Here is a 17,075-nt window from a genome sequence, read left to right on the forward strand (position 1 = left end):
CAGCAAGACAATTCAAATAGACCGCTCTGGTGCGAGTGTCACTTCCGGTCTCCGTATCCTACGCGTTACGTCACTTCCGGTGACTTTAACTGGGATAGGGATATGGGATATGCTGGTAGGTTAATTGGCTTCTGTCTAAAATTGGCCCTAGTATATGAATGGGGACCTTGGATTGTGGGCTCTTTGAGGGTAGGGATCAATGTGAGTGTGCGATCTACAGGCATAAGGACAATTGTAGACACTCACTCAGGTTGAACTGGATGGACTGGTGTCTTTATTCAACCTTACTAACTATGTAACAAAGGAATAGCTCTATTCCCTCCCTTCTCTGCTTTGATCATGTCCTGGAAATTTTGGCTGTACGCAGAGCACACAGCCAAATCTCCTGTTTCCCATAATAATAACATTTCCATCTTAATGATATAATACTTTAGCTTACCTTCCAACCCACTCATTCAAGTATTCAGACCGCATTCTTACATCCTCATTTCAGCCTGGCTGCTCCTCCACTAGGCCCCTCTGGTTCCCCCATTAAAGAGACATCAAATAGCATTCTTACATTCTCCAATCAGTCAGCATCTGTCCTTGGGGCCCAGACCCTTGGGCTTTTTATTCATTGGACACAAAAGAATTCACCTGTCACACCTTCAGAATATGCCCCTTTGTAATCGTTGAAACCACTAAACAACTTATCCCCTTCCCGGCTAGCGTACGCAGATGTGCGTACTCGGCTTCCCGGGGTTATACCGGGATGATGCCCGCACCTGCAGGCATCATCCCGGTACCATTTTTTTCAGCAGGCGATTGGCTATCCAGCCATAACAACCGATGCGGCTAAAAGCCGCTCGGCTGTTATGCCGGAGGAGTGGGAGGGGACGTCCCCCTCCCGCTGCCTCCCGCCGCTGTTACCGGTGCTCCCGCTCGATCGGGAGCACCGATTCCATGACCGCTGCCTCCGGCTGCTGGGAAGGAAATGTAACGAAGCCGTAATCAGCTTTGTTCCAGTCTCCTCATAGTAAACATGGAAGCGACGTCATGACGTCACTTCCCGTTTACTCGGCTGCCAATGGCGCCGGTTTTAAAAATATATACGGTATTCAGAATCGCCGTTTTCGGCGATCTGAATACATTGAAGTGTAAAGGAGGGGTGGGGGGTCCCTCCATAAAGAGTAGCTGTCACCACCTATTACTGTCACAAGGGATGTTTACATTCCTTGTGACAGCAATAAAAGTGATCAAATTTTTATTTTTTTTAAAAAAACAATTTAGTCATTTTAAAATAAATAAAAAAAATAAAAAAAAAATAAAAAATTTTTTAAAGCGCCCGCCGTCCCCGCGAGCTCGCGAAGTAAAGAAAATGCATACAGAAGTAGCACCTGCGTATGTAAACGGTGTTCAAATCACACATGTGAGGTATCGCCGCAATCGTCAGAGCGAGAGCAATAATTCTAGCACTAGACCTCCTCTGTAACGCTAACCTGGTAACCGTAAAAAAAAATTAAAACGTCGCCTATTGAGATTTTTAGGTACCGTACTTTGTCGTCAATCCACAAGTGCATGCAATTATAAAGTGTGACATGTTTGGTATCTGTTTACTCGGTGTAACATTATCTTTCACATTATGCAAAAAAATTGGGCTAATTTTACTGTTTGATTTTTTTTAATTCATGAAAGTGTCCCTTTTCCCAAAAAGTTGCGTTTAAAACACCACTGCGCAAATACCGTGTGACATAAAATATTGCAACAATCTCCGTTTTATTCTCTAGAGCAGAGATCCTCAAACTACGGCCCTCCAGCTGTTGCGAAACTACACATCCCATGAGGCATTGTAAAACTCTGATATTCACAGACACGACTAGGTATGATGGGAATTGTAGTTCCTGAACAACTGGAGGGCCATAGTTTGAAGACCCATGCTCTAGAGTCTCTGCTAAAAATATATATATAATGTTTGGGGGTTCCAAGTAATTTTCTAGCAAAAAATATGCTTAGCAAAAATAGGCTTAGTCATGAAAGGGTTATTCACTCCCTTGTTATCTCTCGCTTTGACTATTGTGAAGTTCTTCCTTTAGGCCTACCTCTCCATAGGCTATCCCCTCTTCAGTCTATTATAAATGCTGGTGCCAGACTCATCCACCTTACCAACCGCTCAGTGTCCGCCACCCCTCTCTAACAACCCCTCCACTGGCTGCCCAATTAATACAATTTAAAACACTAACAATAACATAAAAAGCCATTTACAACTCTGCTCCAAGCAACATCACCAATCTTGTCTCCAAATATCACCCAAACCGTCCTCTCCACTCCTCCCAAGACCTCCTGCTCTATAGCTCCCTTGTCTCCTCCTGCAATGCTCATCTCCAGGACTTTTCCAGAGCTTCTCCCATCCTCTAGAACTCGCTACCCCAATCTGTCCAGCTATCTCCTACTGGTGTTTATTTGCAAAATCTGGTGCAGCTCTGCATGGAAACCAATAAGCTTCCATGTTTTTTTTTTGTCAAAGCTTAATTGAACAAGTTGAATTTAGAAGCTGATTGACTACCTTGCACAACTGCACCAAATCTTGCACTCTCCAATTTTAGCAAATCAACCCCACTCTGTCTACTTTTAGGTGATCCCTGAAAACTCATCTCTTCGGGAGGTCTATCCTGTCTTCAGCTAATAACCAAATCTTCTATTTTTCCCATCAGTTCATCCCTCACAGTTATTACCTTTTGTTTTACCAGCCTCCCTATTAGATTGTAGTGTCTCTCTTTATATTGTAAAGGGCTGCACAAACTGTTGCTGCTATATAAATCCTGTATAATACTAATGATTAAGGATGAGTCGAACACCCCCCTGTTCTGTTCGCACCAGAACCTGCAAACAGACTTAAACTTCGTGTGAACTTTAGAACCCTATTAAAGTCTATGGGACTCGAACGTTCAAAATCTAAAGTGCTCATTTTAAAGGCTAATATGCAAGTTACTGTCCTAAAAAGTGTTTGGAGACCTGGGTCCTGCCCCAGGGGACATGGAGCAATGCAAAAGAAAGTTTTAAAAAGGGCCGTTTTTTCGGCAGCAGTGATTTTAATAATGATTAAAGTGAAACAATAAAAGTGTAATATTCCTTTAAATTTCGTACCTGGGGGGTGTCTATAGTATGCCTGTGAAGGGGCGCATGGTTCCTGTGCTTAGAACTGTCCCTGCACAAAATGTAATTTCTGCAGGAAAAAAAAGTCCTTTAAAATCACTTGCGGCTATAATGAATTGTCAGCTCCCGTAATACAGAGAACACTCATTGAAAGTCATTGATAAAAAATAAATAAAAAAAAGCGTGGGGTTCCCCCAAATTCAATTACCAGGCCCTTCAGGTCTGGTATTGATATTAAAGGGAACCCCGCGTCAATTTAAAAAAAAAAATTGACGTGGGGGTCCCCCTAAAAATCCATACCAGACCCTTTATCTGAGCACGCAACCTGGCAGGCCGCAGGAAAAGAGGGGGGGACGAGAGATCGCCCCCCCCCCCTCCTGAACTGTACCAGGCCACATGCCCTCAACATTGGGAGGATGCTTTGGGGGTCTGTGACCCCTCAAAGCACCATGTCCCCATGTTGATGGGGACAAGAGCCTCATCCCCACAACCCTGGCCGGTGGTTGTGAGGGTCTGCGGGAGGGGGGCTTATCAGAATCTGTAAGCCCCCTTTAACAAGGGGACCCCCAGATCCCGCCCCCCCTGTTTGAAATGGTAAGGGGGTACAAAAGTACCCCTATTATTTCACAAAGAAAGTGTAAAAAATAGTTAAATAAGACAAACACACTTTTGAAAAATTCCTTTATTAAAAAAAAAAAAAAGATTCCAGCGGTGGTAATCCACTCTTGCTATCCAGCGATGGATGATCATCTCTCCGGGGTCCAGTGATGGCTGATCTGATCCAGCGACGCGTGATTTCTTAGTCCAGCGTAGCGAATCCATCCATCCATCTTCTGTCTCCACGGAGGAGACACTGCGGGGATCCCGGCGGCTGAGGTTTCTTATATGAGGAGGGCGGGGCCACCCGTCACCTGACCCCGCCCCCCTCTGACGCTAATGAGGGAAGCCGGGGTTCCCCAATGACGTATGGGTGATCCCGCCCCCTCTGATATAACGGAAACCTGCTTTTCCGTTACATCAGAAAGGGCGGTATTTAAAATTGGACGTACCTGTACGCCAATATGCCTGCCCATGCCATTCTGCCGACATACATCGGCGTTCACCGGTCGGGAAGTGGTTAAATTCCACGGTCTACCTGAGTATTGTTGCTGACCATGTCCATCCCTTTATGACTATAGTGTACCCATCTTCTGATAGCTACATCCATCAGGATAATGCACCATGTCACAAAGCTAAAATCCTCTCAAACTGGTTTCTTGAACATGACAATGAAGTCACTGTACCCCAATTGCCTCCACAATCCCCAGATCTCAATCCAATAGAGCACCTTTGGGATGTGGCGGAAGGGGAAATTTGCATCATGGATGTGCAGCTGACAAATCTGCATCAACTGTGTGATGCTATCATGTTAATATGGACAATATGGACCAAAATCTCTGAGGAATGTTTCCAACACCTTGTTGAATCTATGCCACAATGAATGAAGGCAGTGCTGAAGGCAAAAGGAAGTCCAACCCGGTACTAGCAAGGTGTACCTAACAAAGTGGCCAGTGAGTTTACTTGCATATAAACCTTTAAAATTAGCAGTTTTGATTTTTCACGTTCGTGTCCCATAGAGTTTAACGGTGTTCGCATGTTCACACCAACTTACCTTTCTGTACACTGATCTGTGCATGCACACTGCCAGTGTGGTGGAATGACTGTGTGGGTGTGATGTCATCCTGCACCAACCACTCAAAGCAGTCAAAGAGTGGCACCCAGAAGAACCTGGAGAGAAGATGGCAGCACTGGCTAAGTACCATATGGGTGTCCGACCGTTGGAGCATAGGTGAGCATTTGTGTCTTCCACTTTAAAGTTGTTGTAAACCCTTACAACACACTTTGACCTACAGGTAAGCCTAGATTAAGGCTTACCTGTAGGTCCAAGAAATATCTCCTAAACCTATACGGTTTAGGAGATATTTGCCTGAAGACAGGCACCGCTGTCTACGGTGCATGCACCGTAGACAGCAGCGTGCAGGCGCACTGAGCGCGGCACCATCAACAACGGAGATGCCGCGTGTGTCAGCTCCCGTGTGCATGCGCGGGAGTGACGTCATCGTGGCTTCGCCGAATGACAGCGGCGGAGCAGCGAGACCCACCGAGAAGATGGATGCGTCGGACTACAGGGGACAGCGGTGACTTCGCTGGCTCCTGTGTCAGGTAAGTGACACATAATGGACTACTATGTGATGCATAGTAGTCCATTATGCTTTGCCTTTGCTGGGAATGAAAGAGAAAGTAAACTCATCAGGGTTTACTTCCTCTTTAACAGTGGACAGTGCAGTATCAAACTAGTCTATTAGCTTTTAGAAGGAAAGAGAAGGAAGGAACATAGGAGTGACTTGCTGTTCTAGGTTTGGCTCTGTATTTCTACTAATACACACAGCGTATTTCACAGCTCTAGTCTCTGCATGCAAGGTTGGCTCCATAGGATATTGCAAGAGAAAAGAGCCACCCTGAAACAGGAAAAATGGGGCAGTGGTCATGGAATCAGCCTAAATTGGAACATAGACAAGGAATATAGGATAAAGAAGCTGCTTACTCTGTAAATTATTTAATCAGCTGCTGAAAGTGCTTAAAAACTGAGGGTTTATTACAGGGCTGGACTGGGACAGAAATTTGGCCCTGGACTTCATCCAGACCGGCCCACTTACATTTTGAGTGTCCCATCAGCACTCCCTTACATCAGAGTCCCATCACCAGCCCCTTACATCAGAGTCCCATCACCAGCCCCTTACATCAGAGTCCCATCATCACCTCCTTACATCAGAGTCCCATCAGCACCTCCTTACATCAGAGTCCCATCAGCACCTCCTTACATCAGAGTCCCATCAGCAGCCCCTTACATCAGAGTCCCATCAGCAGCCCCCTTACATCAGAGTCTCATCAGCACCCCCTTTACATCAGTGTCCCATCACCAGCCCCCTTACATCAGAGCCCCATCACCAGCCCCCTTACATCAGAGTCCCATCACCAGCCCCCTTACATCAGAGTCCCATCACCAGCCCCCTTACATCAGAGTCTCATCAGCACCCCCTTACATCAGTGTCCCATCACCAGCCCCCTTACATCAGAGTCCCATCACCAGCCACCTTACATCAGAGTCTCATCAGCACCCCCTTACATCAGTGTCCCATCACCAGCCCCCTTACATCAGAGCCCCATCACCAGCCCCCTTACATCAGAGTCCCATCGCCAGCCCCCTTACATCAGAGTCTCATCAGCACCCCCTTACATCAGAGCCCCATCACCGGCCCCATTACATCAGAGTGTCCCCCTCCCACGTGTACTTACAGTTCTGAAGGCAGCTTCTCTTCTTCCTCTCTTCAGCCATGTGATAATAACTGATAGGGGAGAGAGGAAGGAAAGTCTGCCGGCCATCTATCTCCCCCTGCAGGCTGGAGGGAGCAACCTAATGCTCTCTCCAACATATGATGGAAGCTGCTCTTCCTGACAGGAGTGAAATCACGATCACTCACTGTCAGAGAGGAGCGGCTCCAGGACTGAACCTGACTGGCCCACTGAGCCATCGGGCCACCGGGAATCTCCCAGTAGTCCCGATGGCCAGTACATGCATGGTTTATTATCACTTTAACTTCTAAACATGCTCTACTCTCAAAGTTTAAGAGGCCCATCACTGTGGCTCAGGGGTCATTCAAGATTACCAAAAAAACCCACACAACTGTTGATTCCTTCCATGCCACCCCTCTACCTATCTCCGCATGACTGGACTTTCAACTGGGCGAAGAACAATACACAGCATACTATTGCCTAGACTGAACTCTCATTGCATACCTGAAGCTCAGCCCAATAAAATCTCTTTTAATTTCCATCTATTTATCTAAACATGGTACAAATCTGTTTACATATTTCCCATGAGCTGAAAGTCAAAGAAATAGACTCCTTAGCCGCAGAGGAAGCAGACAGCAACAAACACAATCTGATGTCCAATAAATCATTACAGAACAATTCCCGGGCTCAGCCTTGATGGACGGATAAATATGTGGGAGTTGCCCATCGCCACAGTCACAAATATGATTAATTCTCCATAATAACCTTCGGAACAGTCTGTTTTCCGCTGCTAGATTGCATTGCAAGGTGACACATATCTGTTCAGAGGATCTCGTCCTGAGTAAATAAGGAGGGTCTGACATCACTAATGCAGGCCTGATTGATGGTTGTTCACCGTCTCGGCATTTGGAACCATCAGATGTAATTATTTCTGTTTTTTTTTTCCCTTTCAGGTGGTTTTATGTCAATTTTCTGTTCTGTGGAATGCCGGCTGTCTCCAGGCAACCCAAAGTTTTTATTTGTCTGCCCACACACCTTGTACCTTGGTCAGCTCTAAGTATCTTTTTATATTGGTAATAATTCTAAAAAGGTAATAATTCATTGTCGTTATTTAAATGTCAAGTAAATATGCATGGTGTGAAAAATCTACTGAGAATATTCACAAATATGTATAATATTTAAATCTTAAAGTGGTCCTAATGCCTCAAGGTTTTTTAACTTATTTCATCTGATGCATTAAGGTAAAAAAACCTTCTCTGCTGCGGGTTCTCCCCAGCCCCCGCTCCACCAATTCTTACCTGAGCCCAATCTGATCCAGTGACGTACACAGGAGCAGCGAATCTTGTCGCTGTCTTCCTCCTAATTGGGCAGATTGATAGCAGCGGGAGCCAATGGTTCCTGCTCCTGTCAATCAATACCAGTGACGAAAGGGGCAGGGCCAAGTCCCGCTGTCTGTGTCAATGGACGCAGTAGCAGAGCTCGGAAGCTGGCATGCACTAGTGCCCCCAGCGGGGCACTGGACAGAGAGGAAGAGTCAGGAGAACCAGCAGGGGGACCCGAGCAGAGGAGGTTCGGGGTTGCTCTGTACAATTGCATTGCACAGAGCAGGTAAGTATAAAGACATTTGTTAGTTTAAAAAAAAAAAAAAATCCTTTTACAATTGTGTTAAGTTTAGTGAAATATATACAGTATATGTTTGTAGCACCCTTCAGAAAAATTAAGTTAGCTCCACTATAATCAAAGGGGTTGATTAATTAGGGCTGCTCAATGTTTCATAGGTTGCGACTCTGTTACTTTCTATTGTGTTCTAGAGGATTCTACAAGTATAGTAGGAGGAAGACCAGAGCAAGCAGCCTGAATATTTATGGAACTCCAGCAAATGCCTGAGGAGGTGTGCCCAGAAGGTGGTGAGCCAGCTCATAAATAGGCTAAGGACTAGGCAGCAGCAGCAACGTTCCTGGGTCCATTCCTGCTGCAGGAAACTAAAAACAAAAAAATATTGCACTGGTAGATCAGAGGGAAAAAGCTGCTGGTAAAAGCACAATGGGATTGGATTGTGAACAGTATGTATAAGATTTTTGTTTGACGCGCTAACAGTGAGTTCATTTCAATATGGCAACTTCTAGGAAAAGTCTAGTGCATATAAATCAAAAGGTGAGTCCCATGTGGTAAGACAGTCTATAATGACACAGTATGAAGATTCTCAGTATAAAGGTCCCAATTTCATTCAAGCCCAGCAAATGTGTCCAATGTGTAAATGAAGATAACAATCCAAAATGTAAATCAACCAAGTGCGTCTCCCCCATAATGTAAAAAGTGTCTTCTTACCAGAAATTGTGGACTCCTAATTAAAAAGGGTCAAAAACACTGTGTCAATAAAGTATTACCTGAGATAGAAACCTTTTGCTCCTTTCATAGTTAGTGCAGTGCAGACGAAGATTGTCCCATCATAACATAGTTTCATAGTTAATTAGGTTGAATAAAGACACCAGTCCATCTAGTTCAACCTGAGTGAGTGTCTACAATTGTCCCTATCCCTGTACATTGCACACTCACGTCGGTCCCTATCCTCGAGGATTGCACACTCACGTTGGTCCTTACCCTCAAGGAGGCCACAATCCAAGGTCCCCATTCATATACTAGGGCCAATTTTGGACAGGAGCCAATTAACCTACCTGCATGTCTTTGGATGGTGGGAGGAAACTGGAGTACCCAGAGGAAACCCACGCAGGCACAGGGAGAACATGCAAACTCCAGGCAGGTGGTGTCGTGGTTGGGATTCAAACTAGTGACCCTTCTTACTGCTAGGTGAGAGTGCTAACCACTACACCACTGTGCTGCCATGGTGGGGAAAGCAAAAAAACACATAGTGTATAATAGATTTATTGTGCAAAGGGGAATACTAGGTACTCAAAAGTTAAGTCATAAAAGCAAGCATGTAATTAAAAGAGTACCGCTCCTGGGTTTTGGAGTACGTGGTGATGTCATGAGCATAAACTCCACCATACACGTTTCGCCACAATTGATGTCATTGGGAGCAGGGAGGTCATGCTCATCATCACACCTTTATATGGAATTAAGAGGAGACAACCACATTAGCCTATCCAGGCCTCTCCTCTGATTTAAAATAGTCACCATATATATGAAATAGATCACCAAGCCTCATTCTGGTTTCAGTGGCCATGTTCTACTCTGGCTATTGGAGCCAAGCCTCATAGTGATTTTAAAGATGACCGTGAATTGTTTGTAAAAGATAGCCGGTATGTAGTCCAGTATATTACACATAAACGGAACCTAAACTCGATTTGGTTATCCAAGAAAGGCCAACATATTTTATTTAAATAAAAAGAATACATGAGAGGCGCATGCGCGGGAGCTCGTCGGATGGCAGCTTAGTCCGCGAGCTCCGCACCGCCCCGGCCCTATAACCACTCCAGCGCTGAATCAAGCAGCGAGCCTCAGCCGCAAGCATCACCGGCGGACGGGGGAAACACCCGAGCAGTCCGGGATGGCCGGAGGAACGGCTCGGAGAGACCTTTCCCGTGTTCTAAACACGGGCCCGGGACCCGCGCTCACAGCCAAGATGGCGCCGAGCGCCGCAGCACGAGGGGAGACACAGGAGGAAGACGAGAACATAGCAGACCCACCTCTTCACTCTGCGGGACAGGCAGCTACCACAGTGAGTAACACCTTCAATGTCTGCCTGTCCCCCTCCTCCACCGAATCCCTCCTAGGCAGGGTACTAGACGAGATGCCTCTCTCACCCCTGGAGGACATCACAGCAAGCCCAGGAGGCAGCGAGGCCTTTATGCCTAGCAATCTCCCCTCACCTCAGGACTTTCCCTCTATGGTTGCAATGTTCGGCACCATGTTAGCCAAAGGTCTCTCCCAAACTGCCACTCAAATCACCTCAGCCATTCACGCTGACTTACAACAACTAGGCAACAGAATTGAAACGATCGAACTCAAAACAGATCAAACAGTCTCCAGAGTAAATCAAAATACCGCACGAATACAGGATTTACAAGATCAACTTGAAACTGCGTTTTCCAAAATAGACGACCTCGAAAATCGTTCGAGGAGATACAATTTCCGTATCAGAGGAATCCCTGAGTCTTTCCAGGACTCGGCTCAAGTGGTCCAATCATTCATAAAAGAGCTCATTCCAGACATCCCTGATCATCGCCTTGAGCTGGACCGCGCTCACAGGGCGCTACAACCTCCACGCCAAGATGGGCTCCCGAGAGACATCATAGTAAAACCACATTTTTACAAGGTTAAGGAGGAGGTCATGAAACGGTCGAGGGGAGAAGGACCTCTTATGTTCCAGGGCAACCCCATACAAATCTTTGCTGACTTGTCGCCCTATACCATCCAAAAACGGAGGTCTTTGAAACCGCTGCTTCTCGCACTATCCCAGAAATCGATTGCATACCGATGGTCCTTCCCATTTCGGCTTTCATTCTCCTTTAATTCTAAATCTTACGGCTTTTCATCATTTCAAGACGGTGAAAAACTCCTCCTTCAACTTGGCCTCATCTCAAGGGATCCTGACTCATCATCTCCTCTTCACAAGACCCCGAATGTGTCCTCTAAGAGACCTCCACCTTCAAGCCCAATCGCCCCAGCATGGCAGAAGCGCCTCTCAAAGAAGTCCAAGGACTCCAAGCCGCCTTAATGACAGTTTCTGATCCGGGTTCGGTTGTGGACCCGTGTCTTGCTCCTTGACCCCGGCTGAGCCGGATCCTTGGATATACTCAGGACCCTCTTTGACTATTTGAAAAAGGGGGGGGGGTGGTTTCCCCCCCCCCCCCCTCTCTTCCCTTTTTTTTTTTTTTTTATTTTTTTTTTTTTTTTTTTTTTCTCTGTGCTGTTCCTGTATTCTACATTGCTCACATGGTCATGGTTTTCTTTGACTTTTTATCTCTTATCTTTGGATAGAGTTCTAAGTTAGATGATAATTACACAAATAGGCTCCCCCCAGACTCCTCACTGAATTTCGAAGGTTAAGTTTCCCCTCTTAAGTCCTTCTTAGACCCACTATTCTGTTTAATTCACGGGTTTCTCACGAAACTCCTGGACTATTCCAGCCTTATCATCATTTGTAGGTCAATAGCTGGTGAGGTAATCTAACGGTTTGTAACATTTTGTCCTTAGGGACATTTAGGGCTCAGTTCCTGATCTATTTGATTTTTTTTTTTTATTAGGCTCCTGGAGAGGGCCGGGGCGGATGTCCTGTGCCTCCACGTATCTCTAACCAAACGGGGGACTCAGTTGAGTTCCTCGGTTGGACTGGAGATCTCGCGCACCCTCTACTCATGGGTGGTGCGATAATACGGTTAGGTTTGGGGTTAGGGTGTGTGAGGTGCGGGAATGGGTTCCCACACCTCATCTGGTTGTTCTTGTTTGCTTGTTTATTGTTTACATGTTCTGACATATCGCTTATCTCCTATTTTTTTCCTAGCAGATCCATCTCTCTACCTTTCCTTTCCATCCCTCATCCTACCTGTTCCTCCCGAAGGTCTCCTATCCAAGTGTGTTTTCAGAATCTGGCGGCTACCGTCCCCATTACACAAGGTAAGTCCCACTCTCTCCTAGATGATGCCTCCCACCTGATCCATGTCGGTTCATAACACCGCTTTACCTCCCATCTCCATAGTTTCCCATAATGTCCAGGGCCTCAATTCCCCTGTTAAAAGGCGGAAATTGTTCAAACTATACCAATCGCAAAAATTTGCGGTTCTCCTGCTGCAGGAGACCCACTTCCCTAAATCATTCCATCCCTCATTTCTTCACCAAAGCTTCCCCCAATTCTATCTCTCCAATGCGGAAAACAAAACGAAAGGTGTAGCTGTCTGCTTTTCTAAACATCTCAATTTTTCCATGTCACAGATTATTACTGACCCACTGGGCAGATATATCCTGGTTAAAGGCACCATAGACGGGACAGTCTATACTTTTGTCTCGTACTATGCACCCAATAAAGGTCAAGCTAATTTTTTCACTGCAATGCTAACCACCCTTTCCCCGCAACTGGACGGAGTTATAGTCTTGGGGGGGGATTCGAACATAACATTCGATCTGTCTTTAGATAAATCACGATCTGGCCTGCATCGTCCTAAACAACCATCTAAACAAAGTACTAGGATAGCCAAACTCCTTTTTGACACGGGTTTAGTAGATATTTGGAGGGAACTTAACCCCCGCGCCAAAGACCATACCCACTATTCAGCCCCACAAAAATCGTACGCCAGGATAGATCATATTTTTCTACGAGGTACTAACGTTCCGCTAGCGCTGAAGTCCACTATTAGAGACTCCCCTATCTCAGACCACTCCATGGTTACAATCTCCCTATGCAACTCTTGTAACACGAATAAGGAATTCAAGTGGCGTCTCAACGAATCGCTTCTTAGTAATCCAGCCCACTGCTCCATGTTGGAACGGGACTTAGGGGAATACTTCAAACTTAATGACACGGCAGACGTCTCCCCCGCTACATTATGGGCAGCCCATAAAACTGTGATACGGGGCAAAATCATACAATTCTCCTCCCAACTAAAAAAAGAACATAGGGCCGAAATAACCAAACTCACTAACGAATTCCAGGCATCATGTAAACGTAACAAACGTGAACGTACACAAGCTTCCCGTCGGGATTTAGAAAACTCAAGAATCAAACTTAATTTAGCCCTCACCACTGAAGCAGAAAAACACCTCCGATGGTCTGGTGCCAGGTTTTATTTACACAAAGATAAAATTGGCTCTAAATTGGCCACCAAACTGTCACCCAAATCACAGATAATGGCTCTACCCAAGATAAGGCTACCGTCGGGCATCCCGACACAAAACCCACAACGTATCCTAAAATGCTTCCACGAATTTTTCTCTTCCCTTTACAAAGACAACAATCCCACCCCTCTCCCAAGCGTCGAGAAGTTTCTAGACTCCTTACCCTTGCCCAAACTCTCTAGGGAGCATATGGAGCTCCTTGAACAACCCATTTCCTCTTCGGAGGTCAAGGAAACCATACAGAAACTCAAACTAGGCTCGGCTCCCGGCCCAGACGGCTTTTCAGTCGGATATTACAAAAAATTCTCTGACACTTTAGCTCCTTATTTAGCGAGATTTTTTAATTCTCTTCGCCAGGGTACTCCCCTGGATAAAGCCTCTAACCTAGCATACATCTCGGTCATTCCAAAACCTGGAAAAGACCCGTCTTTGGTGTGCAACTATCGTCCGATTTCATTGATCAATAACGATCTTAAACTTTTAACGAAAATAATGGCAAATCGTTTATCCTCCTTCATAGCTCAGTATGTACACCAGGATCAAGCAGGCTTTATCCCGGGGAGACAGGGCCCAGACCAAGTAAGAAGAGCCATAGACATAGTATCCCTCCTTAATTCGCAATGGGATGGTGGACCCCCTCAGGAAGGGTTCCTCCTTTCTGTGGATTTACAAAAAGCGTTCGACACAGTCACCTGGCCTTATATTTTTGCAGTACTTCGTAGGTGGGGCATAGGGCCATATTTCCTAGGTACCTTAAAATCACTTTATTCTAACCCCAGCGCCCAAGTACGATTGCAAGGACGATATTCTGAAATATTTTCCATCGAAAAGGGGACTAGACAGGGATGTCCTTTATCGCCCCTGATTTTCGCCTTAGCCATCGAATCCTTAGCCATCGCCATTCGTACAAATCCGGATATCAGAGGAGTCTCATGTGGTGGGCGGGAACATAAATGTGCCCTTTTTGCCGATGATTTACTCCTTTTCATCACATCCCCCCTCATTTCTACTCCTAACATTATCAAACTTTTGGAACAATTTGGAGTCGCTTCAGGACTTCGAGTCAATGTTTCAAAATCCGCAGCACTGAACATATCCATCTCGCCAAACCTCCTCACGCGCCTTCAGGCTCACTTCCCGTTTACTTGGAACTCTTCAGCCATCCCGTATCTGGGAGTTAACTTAACCGACAGACATGACAAGTTATTTGCTAGCAATTACCCCCCCATGTTCAAAAAACTCGAAGCGGATATGGCCATGTGGTCCAAATATGATCTATCCTGGCTGGGCCGGGTTAATTCTATTAAAATGACCCTTTTACCTCGCTTGCTATACCTCTTCCGTTCTCTTCCAATCCCAATCAAAAAAGCACAAATTATGCGGCTCCAATCCTCTATCTTAAAGTTTGTCTGGGGTTCTAAAGGCAGCAGATGTTCCAAGGAGATTCTTTATAGATCCAAGACCCAGGGTGGCCTTGCTCTCCCCAATGTTTGGTGGTATTACCAAGCCGCTCAGTTAGCTCAAATCTCAGTAGTATATTCCAAGGGCCCTAAACCTGACTGGCTTATAATGGAGAGGGAGGCGATACCGAAATACACGATTGACTACTTACTCTGGTCTACACCAAAACTTCGCCCTGCAATATTGGCCCCTACACTATCTCACACTATGTCTTTGTGGGACAAACTACGAAAGCTCCCAGCCCTGGTCTCTCCCCTGCGCCCCCTTGCACACCTCTTTAATAATCCAGAATTCCCACCGGGTCAAAATATTTTAGCGTTTAAATGGTGGGTGGACAAGGGGCTATATAGAATTGGCCACTTCCTACACGCCACTGGACCTCTCACACCGGGATACTGTGTGAGTAAATTGGAGATGCCCACTACCGAAAGGTATAGACTATTTCAGATTTCCCATTTTCTACGCTCCAAATGGCCCCTCAATTCTACCCCCCCTTCACCGACTCAATATGAAATATGGTGTGCTGACATACAAGATCAGAGGGGAGGCATCTCCATTGTTTACAACTCTCTAGCCAAGGCTCTTAACAAACCATTATACGCCCGACTTTGGGAACAAGACCTGGCAATAGAGTGGGACTTGACCAAATGGTACTCGCTTTTCGGCAGATCATTCAAAGGCATTATGAATACCTCACTAATGGAAGCTAGCATTAAGATTATGATGCGTTGGTATCGTGTCCCAGCCTCTCTGGCTAAGATGTTTCCGAACACTTCCCCCCTATGTTTTAGGGGTTGTGGACTCACGGGCACACTTCTCCACATATGGTGGACATGCCCTAGGATACGAAAATTTTGGAACAGTTTTTTCCACCTATTGAGAAAAATTACGGGAACGGCTGTCCCACAGATACCTGAAATAGCACTTCTCAATGCCAGCATTGATAAGATCCCCAAACACACTCAATCCTTAATTTTTTACATGCTCTTAGGAGCTAGAATTACCATAGCTAAAAATTGGAAAAGGCCCACGGTACCAATGAATGGTGCGAAACTGAAAATTTCTTGGATCATGGCCCAGGAAAAGATTGTCAGTAAACTTCTAGACAAAACCCACAAATTTCAATTGGTTTGGGAACCATGGGCTAACTACATCGGAATCCCTATTATTCCAGGGACTTAGGAGTCTGGGTACGCTATTCTTCACCTAGGAGACCTTCCCCCTCGTTCCCTCTTTCCCTCCTTCCCTCTCTATGCTACCTCTTTCCTATGGATCTGCTCTCCCTCTTATTCTTTCTAATCCTGCTCCTCCTACGATCCTCTCTTTTGCTGTGCTCTTGGGTTCATACAAAATTTCCCCAGTGCTTCAGTCACGCATTTTGAGATTTGCACAGATGGTAAAGGTCTACCAGTGTAGCTGGGTATTCTTGTTCTTACGATGGTTTAACCTGCTATATCTCAACTTTCTAAATGAGTGCAGTGATTCTGTTTTCTTCAAAACAAGATACACAATGGCATTTAAGTATGCGTATTACAGAAGCTAGTAGATGGGGTATCAGCAGCCCCCTTCAGACTCTCTATGTCACCCTTAGAGATTGGGCTGGGGTGGGTTCCCTCTCCACAGTGTGCTCCCCCTGGGGTGGGGAGGAGGCTCTCCCTTAGTAGCCCGTCTCCCCTACGACCACAAATATTACGGCTGAAGGATTGGTATTGCATACTTTTATTATATATTTACACACCTTACTGTATTATCTCGTTGTATTATCAAAGAATTAAGAGAAAATGTCTCATGTATTCTGTATTGATTATTGTATACTGGACTATAATTCTACTCTCTCCGACCCAAGAGTATGCTATATGTTTTTGAAAAATTTTCTTTTGCATTGCTGTATTGAAATCGGTTTAAAAAAACTCAATAAAAACACTGAAAATAAAAAGAATACATGAATATAATAAAATTCTATGTCAGGTCACCTTGAGGCGAGGTGACAGATGCACACCATAGGGATCAGGAGTGCACCGCAAGGTTGTGGACCCTACGGCTGACTGCTGCGGATGGGAGACAGATCCCACCGGGGTTAGAGCGTAAGATTCCCTGGGGCGCGGAGTCTAAGAGCCAGCAGGTGTTCACCAGAGCCTCTAGAGGTGAGGATGGACTGGGCTGCAACTGGCTCCAGGTCGCGACCCCCAGGGTCCCCCAGCTCGCACCCACAGTAGGCAACAGGAGGATAGGGATAGTGAGGGATAAAGCCAAGGTCGGGGCCACAAGCAGACAGGAATAGTCAGGGACACGCCAATAGGTCAGGATCACAGGCAGACAGGGATAGTCAAGGACACGCCAAAGTCGGTAACAGAACA

Source organism: Lithobates pipiens, unplaced genomic scaffold (genome assembly GCF_037356315.1).
Source record: "Lithobates pipiens isolate NorthernLeopardFrog02 unplaced genomic scaffold, aLitPip1_a1.2 Scaffold_23, whole genome shotgun sequence".
Classification (NCBI taxonomy): Eukaryota; Metazoa; Chordata; class Amphibia; order Anura; family Ranidae; genus Lithobates; species Lithobates pipiens.